The sequence below is a fragment of the Corvus cornix genome, chromosome 5 (assembly GCF_000738735.6).
Source record: "Corvus cornix cornix isolate S_Up_H32 chromosome 5, ASM73873v5, whole genome shotgun sequence".
Lineage (NCBI taxonomy): Eukaryota > Metazoa > Chordata > Aves > Passeriformes > Corvidae > Corvus > Corvus cornix.
The window spans coordinates 683,466-693,902 of NC_046335.1; the positions used below are offsets into that span (position 1 = coordinate 683,466).

At 52.5% G+C, this 10,437-nt stretch overlaps 1 long non-coding RNA gene across 1 annotated transcript; it reads right to left on the reverse strand.

Annotated features, from left to right (window-relative positions):
- Nucleotides 1–434: 434 nt before the first annotated feature.
- Nucleotides 435–9,425, reverse strand: LOC109146045. The gene is made up of 3 exons (XR_002047814.1): nucleotides 9,286–9,425; nucleotides 1,467–1,580; nucleotides 435–701 (listed from the first exon to the last, which is right to left on the reverse strand). It is a non-coding gene; the product is annotated as an uncharacterized LOC109146045 (long non-coding RNA).
- Between the last annotated feature and the right edge of the window lie 1,012 nt (nucleotides 9,426–10,437).

A 10,437-nucleotide genomic window follows, 5' to 3' on the forward strand; every position in this document is an offset into this window, starting at 1 on the left:
AAAGAGCCCTGGCACGAACGTTTCAGCCCCACCATCAGCGTGGGGATGTATAAATCCATAATCACACCCATCACAGCAACCAGCTGACATCCAGCAACCCCTGGCTCTGATCTGCCTCTCGCTGAATATCCATGACCATGGGAAAAGGGGTTTTTTGCAGGAGTTTTCCCATTGTTATGCTGCAGATAAGCAGATAAGCATTTGAAAAGTGTGCTCTGCTGTCTCCCGATAAGTGATAAGTTACCGTGGTGCTCGCTGCAGCGATTGGACAACCTGATAAACTCTTCTGGCAGAGGCAGTTGTGCCCACGCATTTACAAACCCATTCCCGGAGTTTTTTCCCGAGTTGGATCATTTGTTTTCTGAGTGGGATTTGCTGTTGCATGCAAAGCCTTTTGCTGAGATGGCTCGGTGTGAATTTCGATATCACACTGAGGCAGGGGGTGGATAAGAAACTTTGGCATTCACAAAAGTTGACAAAGCCAGAGAGAGATCATGGATTATTTATCCAGGAGGATGGAGTCGAATATTCCAACGCAGTTACAGGTATTTATTTAGAAGAAATGAATAACAGGTTCTCCTCAGGGACAGATGTGGGGACAGGGCTCCTCCACCAGACTGACTTCCTGCACTATGAGGTTCACCCAAAGTAACCTGGATCCAGGAACTTCCAGAGCTGCTGTGTCAGAGACCAGTGTGTGTCTGTGGAAAAGAAATGAGAGGAATTCAGAGAATTCCACAGCCCGGAATTCTGCCTGAGCTGTCTCTGGGTACCTGATCCCAGCTGGAAGGCTCTGTTCAAGCCCCAGCCATAAACGACCAGGAGGCAGGAAGAGAATCCCCAGTTCAGTGGGAATCTGAGCTCCAGGCTAGAAAATGAAGTACTGAGGTTTCCTCTGTCTTGGACACTGCAGCAGGATGGCATTCCTGTGCCAAACATCCACCCTCGGCATGCTGGGATCCCCTCCACAGAAAAATGGTGCAGAGGAGTAGGAGATCAACAAATGGAAATCTGTTGGTGGGGAGGAGCAGCCCCGACAGCAACACAGCCAACATGTGGGGAATGCTGAGCAAAAATCTGGTACTAAAACCAAAGCACGAGGCTGTAAAATCATGGAATGGTTTGGGGTGGAAGGAACCTCAAAGCCCACCCAGTGCCACCCCTGCCATGGCAGGGACACCTCCCACTGTGCCAGGCTGCTCCCAGCCCCAGTGTCCAGCCTGGCCTTGGGCACTGCCAGGGATCCAGGGGCAGCCCCAGCTGCTCTGGCAATTCCAGCCCAGCCCCTCCCCACCCTCCCAGCCAGCAATTCCCAATTCCCAATCTCGCACCCAGCCCTGCCCTCTGGCACTGGGAAGCCATTCCCTGGATCCTGTCCCTCCAGCCCTTGCAGATGTCAGGTCTGGGACAAGGAGCTGAATCCACCCTGCCCTTGATCCTTGCAGGAATTCAGCCTCCTGACCTACCTCCTGCAGCTCCTGCAGGGAAAGGGGTGAGGCAAAATCTTCCCAGACACGCTGGAATGTGTTACCAGCTCCTCCTGGTAACATCCTGCAGTGTGACCTCCTCGCTCCTCTGGGCTGAAAGGAACCAATATTAAATTAACACAAATTGCAGGAGTCATCCTCATCTTCGCCCTCCCAATTTATGCACCCAAAATAGTTCAATTCATGCTTTTGAAGTGCAAAAAAAAAAGTCACAAATGAATCTGTAGCTTCCACTGCTGTGGGGTTTGTTTGTTTTTGTACAAGACCATGCCAGCAGTGTCAGTCTGCACCTGAATATGAGGTCACTGATCCAAAGCTCACTTCCCAACCCTCTCATTCCCAGGATTTTGGTGTGTTAAGGAGCTTTCTGAGCAGAGAAAGGCCTGGAGGCACCCGAGGTCTGAGCCTGTGCCCAGCTCCTGCCATGGCTGTCCGGAGAGGAGCCACGACCTGGATGGGAATTGTGCTGCAGATTTTTACTGGAGCTGAAACTCCACTGGGGGAAAATCAGCTCATGGTCTGTCCCAAAGCCAGCAGAAGCTGCCTGCATTGCTCAGAAAGCAGTGAGAGCTTCGGGTGAAGCAGTTGCTGCCCCATCCACAATGAAATATTGAGAGTTTTCTCTCACTAAAAGACAAATTCCCTGTGTGCCATCACAGACACACCGGATGATTTCTAGGAAAGGCAGTGGGGACACTGGGGCAGCTGCAGTGTGGGATCCTGAGGCCCTTGGCAGAGCTTGGAATGCCCACGCCACAAAAATCCTGCCAAAATGGGTCCTGAGGGAGGAATCGAAGTACAGCAGAGGGCCCAGCCCCTGCCAGCGCTGTCTGGAGCTCATCAGAGGGACAGGGGGTCAAAAGGAGCAGTGACATCACTGCAGGCCACAAGCCACACAATGGCTTTGATAAGCCACGTCAGCAGGGCTTCCTCCAGCCAGATTATCTCAGGGTGCTTCGGATCCTCCCCTGCTCTGGCTGGAGATGCACACACCAAAGCAAGGAGATGTAAATATTCTCTGAAAGAACACAATTGTTCCCTTCCCGGAGCATCCTCCCTCGGGTATTCCCTGCTAATCCTATTACTGCACAAATAAAGCATCTGCAGATGCTTTAAGGATTAATTTATCCCTGGGTGAGAGGAGGAAAACTCTCCCTGCCACCAGGATCTGGCAGAGTCATTGCAGGGATGTGCCAGGGATGCCCACCCGGGTGGTTACCGGGGTTGGGGAGAGCTGAGTCCAGGGAGAGTCACCGAGGGGACAGCCTGGGACAGGCTGAGAGTGTCACCGAGGGGACAGGATGAGAGTCTGTCACTGAGGGGACAGCCTGGGACAGGATGAGAGTCTCTCACCGAGGGGACAGCTTGGGATAGGCTTCAGTGGCACTTGGAATTTACTTCCCACTTCCTTGCAGTGGGTGGTGGAAGCCACTTGGCCGCCACGGGGAATTCCTGCAGATCTGCACCCTTGGACAAAGAAGGAAAGAGCCTCTGGCAGCTCCTGGAGGTGAGAAGTTGTGAAGGTGAAAAAAGGATTTGAGTCAGGTTCCAGGAGCACCTGTAGGGCTTGGATCCCTGCCTGGGCTCACCTGAGGACACGGAGGGAAGGCACATCCATGCACTGATCCTGTGGCCGCAAGGACAGACCAGAGTGGGAAGAAAGGGAACATCCTTTGGCCATGCCAGCACCAGAGAGCAGCTGGGACTTGTCCCAAGTTCCACCTCGTGGGGCAGGTGCTGAGAGGTGGGAGAAGGCCGACCCCAAGCCCAGGAGGAAATCCAGGTCCCTGCAGTCAGCGGGACACGGAGGAAGGAGGCACAGGGATTTTGCTTTCCTGGCTGGATCCTCTCATCCCAGGATGCTCCTGATTATTTCAGGCTGGGGGATGATGCAGAGGAGGAAATGGCAATGCAGAAGCCACTTTCCTCTGCTGCCCTGGAGTTAAGGGCTCCTCTGGGATTGCAGCCACGACTGACAGATTCTTCCCTTCTTCCAGAAAGAGTTTGGACGGAACACGGATGGACGCCCAGAATTCCAGATTTCCCAGATCTAAGGCAGAGAAACAGGACAGCCCCAAACAACAGTAAACACAACCTCTCCTCCCTGCTGTGGGCACGGATTAAAGCCCTGCAGGGAGAGCATTTCCTGGGCACCTCTGTTCCTCTGCAAGCAGTGAAGTCTCCTTGTGCACTCCTCAGATGAGAGAAAAGTCTCTGGTAGATCAGAGAGAGGCTCTTGAAAGAGAGACAGGGCTTGGAAACCTTCTGCTTTGAGGGATTCATTAAAGGAGGAGAGGAGCAGGAAAACCAAACACAGAGAGAGGAGCGGAAGCATCTGATGGGGTTTCAAAGCAGCTCGGGGCTGAAGAAGGGATCCAGGCTGCAGGGTCACATCCAGCTGCATGCAGGGAACTGGGAAAAGGGGATCTGGGGGAGAAAAGGTGCTCCCTAAGGATGGGAGTGGGGCTAAAGGGGTCTCATCCTCATGGATGAGCTTTTGTGGGGTCACTGTGCTTTGGACACCCTAAAACAGGGATTCAGGGACAGGCTGGGCGGGAAGGTGCTGCATCCACAACTCTCTGTGCTGGGAACATCCAGAGGCCCCGAGGGATGCCCAGTTTATCCCATGAGATCCAAACCACAGAACTTCCCACGTGAATCCATGACCCTGCAGAGCTCACAGACCCTGTGGGTGAATTTCCCTGAATTTCCTGGTGTTCCTCTGAATTCCTGGTGAGCCACAAAAGCTGATTCTGCTGGCACAAGTTCCAGTCCCAGTCTAATGTTTTCCTTTGTATTTCCTGGTCATACCCAGAATTCCCTTCCCAGCCTGGTGGCTGAAATGCTGAACTTTTCTGTCAGGTCCTGTGAATCCCATGATAAAATTCCCCAGGAAGGACCCTGCTGACCAGGGCTCATTCCAGGTGCTGCGCTGGCACCCAGCAGAGATCAGACACAGAGGGAGGAGGCTCCGTTTTCTCAAGACCTTGAGGTTCATTTTCATCCTTAATTAGAACGACATCTGAAAAATGCAAATTCCTCAAAGAGGAATATTCAGAAAAAACGTCAAATTGGGGCCAGGAAGAGACAAATTGGAACTTGCTGTATCAGTAAAATGTGTGTATTATAAAAAACCCCCACAAACCCCCACAAAATTTTGTTATAAAAAACTTATTCCAAAGATGTCAAAACAGAAAACTGCTCCTGACTCAGTTTTTCTAGTAATTTTCTTTCAAAATGAAATATTCTTGGTTCTGCTGTCCCTGGAGGGATTCTAGGCTTTTTTTAAAGAAATGGATACTCAAATTTAGTATCATTCTGCTGTTTCTCCCAGAAGAATTGTTGACCGCCAGATTATCCCACAATCAGCTGGAAACCAAATAATTCCTTTTATTTTTTGGCTCACCCTGCTCAGGATGAAATTCTTTCCCAAAAGTCCCAAGGTTGTTGTGGCCAAACCCGAGGAGCAAAGTGGACTTTTGCTGTTCTTGGGATCAAGGAAGGTTTTTCTTTTAAGTTTAAAAGCCTCTCGCCAGTTTGTTGCACTGATGATCCTTTGATCTTGGGAAACAGTGGGATGAGCCCTGGAAACAAGTGTTGCCTGGCAGGAAGCTCTGAATTGCTTTTCTCTCTCAAATAACTTCCTTTCTGTATCCATTTCAAACCCTGTGGTCACATATCCATGTGGGATCCTTAATTCCATTCATCCACTTTTCACTCCCCCTGTTAAGCAGAAATCCTTATCCACGGCTGGCAGGGAATTCTCAGGGATCACAGGGAAATGCTGGGTGTTATTCCAGCTGTCCCTGCCCTGACCCATGGACACAAATGTGCAATGTTTGATCCTGAGGTGTCCAAGGCCAGCAGGAAAATAAATCCCCTGTCACTGCCTCACTTTGTCCCACAGAATCCTGGAATTACTGAGGTTGGAAAAGCCCTCCCAGCCCATGGAGTCCCAGCTGTGCCCAATCCCCCCCCTTGTCCCCAGCCCAGAGCTCTGAGTGCCACCTCCAGGAATTCCTTGGGCATCTCCAGGGATGGGCACTCCAAAGCTCCCTGGGCAGCCCCTGCCAAGGCCTGAGCACCCTTTCCATGGGGAAATTCCTGCTGCTGCCCACCCTGAGCCTGCCCTGGCCCAGCCTGAGGCCGTTCCCTCTCCTCCTGTCCCTGTTCCCTGCCAGCAGAGCCCGACCCCCCCGGCTGCCCCCTCCTGTCAGGGACTTGTGCAGAGCCACAAGGTCCCCCCTGAGCCTCCTTTGCTCCAGCCTGAGCCCCTTTCCAGCTCCCTCAGGAATTCTCCAGCCCCTTTCCAGTTCCCTCAGGAATTCTCCAGCCCCTTCCCAGCTCCCTCAGGAATTCTCCAGCCCCTTCCCAGCTCTGTTCCCTGCCCTGGACATGCTCCAGCCCCTCCATGTCCCAGAACTGGACACAGGATCTGAGGTGTGGCCTCACCCATTCCCAGCACAGGGGAACAATCCCTGCCCTGGTCCTGCTGCCACCTATTCCCGACCCAGCCCAGGTGCCTTTGGCCTTCTGGACACACCTGGCTCAGGTTCACATCCCATCTTTTGCCTGCCCCTGCAAAATTAACAAAAGAACCTCTCCTTCCCCTGGGAGGGGTCCTGTTGTGCTCAGTTCAGCTGCACAGAAACCCCAGCCCCAACCTCTCCTCCTCACATCAGTGATAAAAACACTTCTAAAAAACCTGCAGTTACTCAGGAAGCTCCAATTCTCACAGCACTGCCTCCTCCAGCCTTCCTGGGAGCTCCAGGAATTTGTCAGACATTCATTTCATTTAAAAAACTCCTCCAGGTTGTATCACCCCTCTTTTATTTTCTCCTGTAAATAACAACAATAAGCCAGGAGCACAATGACCCAACATTTGGAATCAGCTGAGGAAATGTAGCTGGGAAATGTCTGAGTAGAAGCTTTAATTCAACATTTCCCTCCTGTACCAAACAACAACAACAACGACAAAAAAAACAGAACAAAAAACCCCAAACCAAACAAACAAACCCCACCAAAAAAAAAACCCAAACCAGGATTAATTTAACAGGGTGCCCCTGCATCCCTGGCAGTGCCCAAGGCCAGGCTGGACACTGGGGCTGGGAGCAGCCTGGGACAGTGGGAGGTGTCCCTGCCATGGCAGGGGTGGGATGGGTGGGATTTGAGATCCCTTCACCCCAACCCATTCTGGGATTCCGTGACCTCGGGCTGGTCACTCGAGTGAGGGGGAGGCACCTGGACGGGAAGGAGGCCCAGCTTTAGGTGCAGGTAAGTGCCAGCACTGGAGCTGGGGGACAGCAGCAGCTGGGGGGACTCTCCTGCAGCAGAAAGTGCCCTGCGAGCACCCCTGGCTCCCTGGGAGCTCCGATTTCCCTGGGCTGAGAGACAGAAACAGGCAAGGCAGAAAAGCTGACCGCCCACGGGCAGGCTCTGCTTCACCTGGGGATGTTTTACCCCTCCAGGGAGCAGAAACCCTGGCTGTTCTGGCGGAGGGGGCTCGGTGTGCCCACAGCAGACGCTGTGCCCGGGTCCAGCAGCAGCTGGGCAGCGCGGGACGCTCGGGACACGCAGCTGCAGCCGGGGAGAACAGGGATTGAAATGGGAAGCACAGGACCAGCCTGCAGCCTCCCACGCCCAGAGAGATCCCCAAATCAGTATTTGCCAACACCCTCCTTGCAAAGCCAGCCTTTTTCTTTCCAATTTAACACTGTGAATATTTACTTTGCACATCCCAGTCCCCGGACTGCTCTGGCAGGTTGGAGTGTCCCGTGGGAATTCCGTGTGTGATCAAGGCAGCCAAATCAAATCCGTGTGTATTGCACAGGGAGCAAAAGCCTGGAGAGGCACAGCCGAGCCATTTGCATTTCCTTTTGCTTCTCTAGGAGACTGACAGCCCGAACTAGGCCAGGGATGCTTCCACGAGCCCGGGGGGCTCCCGGGGGAAGGGTCCCGCAGGAGCAGCGGGATCCACCTGGCGATGCTGCTGGAGGCCTCAGCTGGTGCTGCCCCACATTTCCACAGCACTGCCAGAGGGATGGGCAGCCCCAGAGCAGGCAGAGGGTGCTGCAGGCACAAATACTGACCCTGGGGCCAAAGAGCTTTGTGAGATCCAAGCTCTGCGGCACGGCGGGGTTGAGTGGCTGCTTGGTGTGCAGCTCCTCCTGCTCAGCCGTGCCCAGCGGGGACTGGAGATGGGGCTGGGCACAGCCGTGTCCCTGCCAGCTGCAGCCAGCTGTGCAGCAGCAGCTTCCCGGCAGTCCTTGGAATCATGGCACTGTCAGAGGCACCCAGTGCAGGGGAGGAAATGCTCTGGGAATGGAGAGAGAGCAGCTCAGCTGAGGTGTTCACAGAATCCCAGGATCCCTGAGGTTGGAAAAGCCCTCCCAGCCCATCGAGTCCCAGCTGTGCCCGATGCCCACCTTGTCCCAGGCCAGAGCTCTGAGTGCCACCTCCAGGAATTCCTTGGGCATCTCCAGGGATGGGCACTCCAAAGCTCCCTGGGCAGCCCCTGCCAAGGCCTGAGCACCCTTTCCATGGGGAAATTCCTGCTGCTGTCCACCCTGAGCCTTCCCTGTCCTTTTCACTGCCATCCTCAGCCCTAAGCCTTAGAGGAAGCCCCAGAGTCCAAGGCACAAAACCAGTGCTGGGGGACAGACACAACAGATCACAGAATGCTGGAATGGTTTGGGTTGGAAGGAATTAAATCCCATCCCATTCCACCCCCTGCCATGGCAGGGACACCTCCCACTATCCCAGGATGATCCAAGCCCCATCCAACCTGGCCTGGAACATTCCAGGGATCCAGGGGCAGCCACAGCTGCTCTGAGAGAGTCAGAACAGCTTTGAAAGGAGCTGAAAGGAACAAACAAGTTTCACATACAAATCAAATTTCCTGAAGAATGTGCTTCACCAGCTCAGCCATGGGCAGCCAATGGGAAATGCTGCACCTTTGGGAAGCAGCAGGAATGTGTTCAGATGGACTCACTGCTACCAACAACACGTGGGGAATTATCTCTCTTAACGGAGCAGCACATGCAGAGCTGTCCCCAATTGTAAAGGCTGAAATATAGCAGCAATCTACAGCCATAAGGTGAGATTTCCATCTTTATATGACATGAAAAATGTGCCAGACACAGGTTTGCCCATAAACAAAATTGCTTTTTTTTCAGCCCTGCCTTTAATGTGAAATATCAATCTTTTGGTGGCTTTTATTACAGAGAATTTAGCTTTTGTTTTTGACAGACGGCTCGCACTCAGTCCAGAGTACAACTGTGCATCATCCCCAGTACGGACACATCTGAATTGCAGAACATATCTTTTAAAAAGGCAGTAAAAAATGGCAAAACAGCACCTGGCAAAGCGAGGGCAGTCACGGAGAGCCCACTTGACTGTGGATTTAAAAGTGAAGAGGTTTGTCAGCCCCAATCCTCTCGCCGTGGTTTGTGTTCACATTACAACATCCAGCTGCTGCCCCATGCAGCACAACCAAAATGAACAGAAATGTTATTTAAGGCTGGGTTGCAGGGGCTGGGTGGGAGGAAACCACACAAATTTCAATGATCAGAGGTTTCCTTCAAGTTTTGTCAGTTTTACTGAAGTTTTCCAAATAACTGATCGAAACCTGGGAGCCCCAGCTGCCTCACTGCTCCCAACCCTCCCCGTAATTTTATCTTAAATGAGCTTGAAAGAGTTTTCTCACAGACCTATTTAACCTATTGCGTTTTCAAAACCAGAAAGAAGTTATTTCATTAAGGACTACCTGTTAATTGGATTTTCCATCCCATTAACTCACCTGCCCCTTCGGTTTCTGTTCCCTTTTACAGCACCCACTCCAAAGTCCAGATGTTCAGCTCAACATCTGCCTGAGTCTCTCCTCCCAGTTCCTGCAGGTGATGTGTTTCCTGCTCTTTAGATGGAGATTGGGAATTGGGAATTGCTGGCTGGGAGGGTGGGGAGGGGCTGGGCTGGAATTGCCAGAGCAGCTGGGGCTGCCCCTGGATCCCTGGCAGTGCCCAAGGCCAGGCTGGACACTGGGGCTGGGAGCAGCCTGGGACAGTGGGAGGTGTCCCTGCCATGGCAGGGGTGGGATGGGTGGGATTTAAGGTCCCTTTAACCCAGCCCATTCCCGGATTCCCTGATTTAAGCAGCACTTTTCCAGGAGCTGTTTGACTCCAGGCACCCACATCCCAGGGAGGAGGCAGCGGGAGGTGGGCGCCTGGGACACCTTGGAGCTGTGCACATAAATCATTGTCTGGAGCTCTGTTACTCTGCAAACAGGCAAAGCAAGGGACAGAAATTTGCCCAGCTCAGTCAATAAAATTATTGATTGCCGAGGACAGGCAGAAATCAGGGATGCAGCTGCCAGAGCTGCTCTTGTCGTGTTTGTTCAGTAACACAGCCCCAGCCCTGCCTCCCGCTCCGCAACGCTCCAGAACCCCCATTCCAGCAGCACTCCCTGCTGCTGCACCAACACATAATCAGCCTTTATTATCAACTCCCAGCCGCCTCTGTAATCAGTCACTGAATTTACAATTTCCCAGGTAGCTGCACAAAAATATTAAGTACAGTTAAGGCTCTATTTGAAATAACAAAACCAATTGCTTTTTAAAAACCTTGGTATTTAAAACCTTTACATTCCTCACACGACCTGAGGCAGTTGTGTGGCAAAAGCGAGTATTTAGAACAGAAATGGCTGTGATGAATCCATCAGCAATGATTCATTCCCTTTGCTATTTAGAACAGAGTCCCAGGGCCCTGAATTAAAATCAAATAACGCCCATTTCATCCATTCCTGCTCGGCTTTTTGTCCCAGGCACGTGTGCAGGTCACTTCTATATTTTTAATTTGCCTGCCCTGTGAGGGTGATCAGGGCACAACGTTGGATGTCCTGGGCACCCAGCACGGCCTCCTGAATTCCAGGAGCAGTTCCCACAGCAGACAGCAG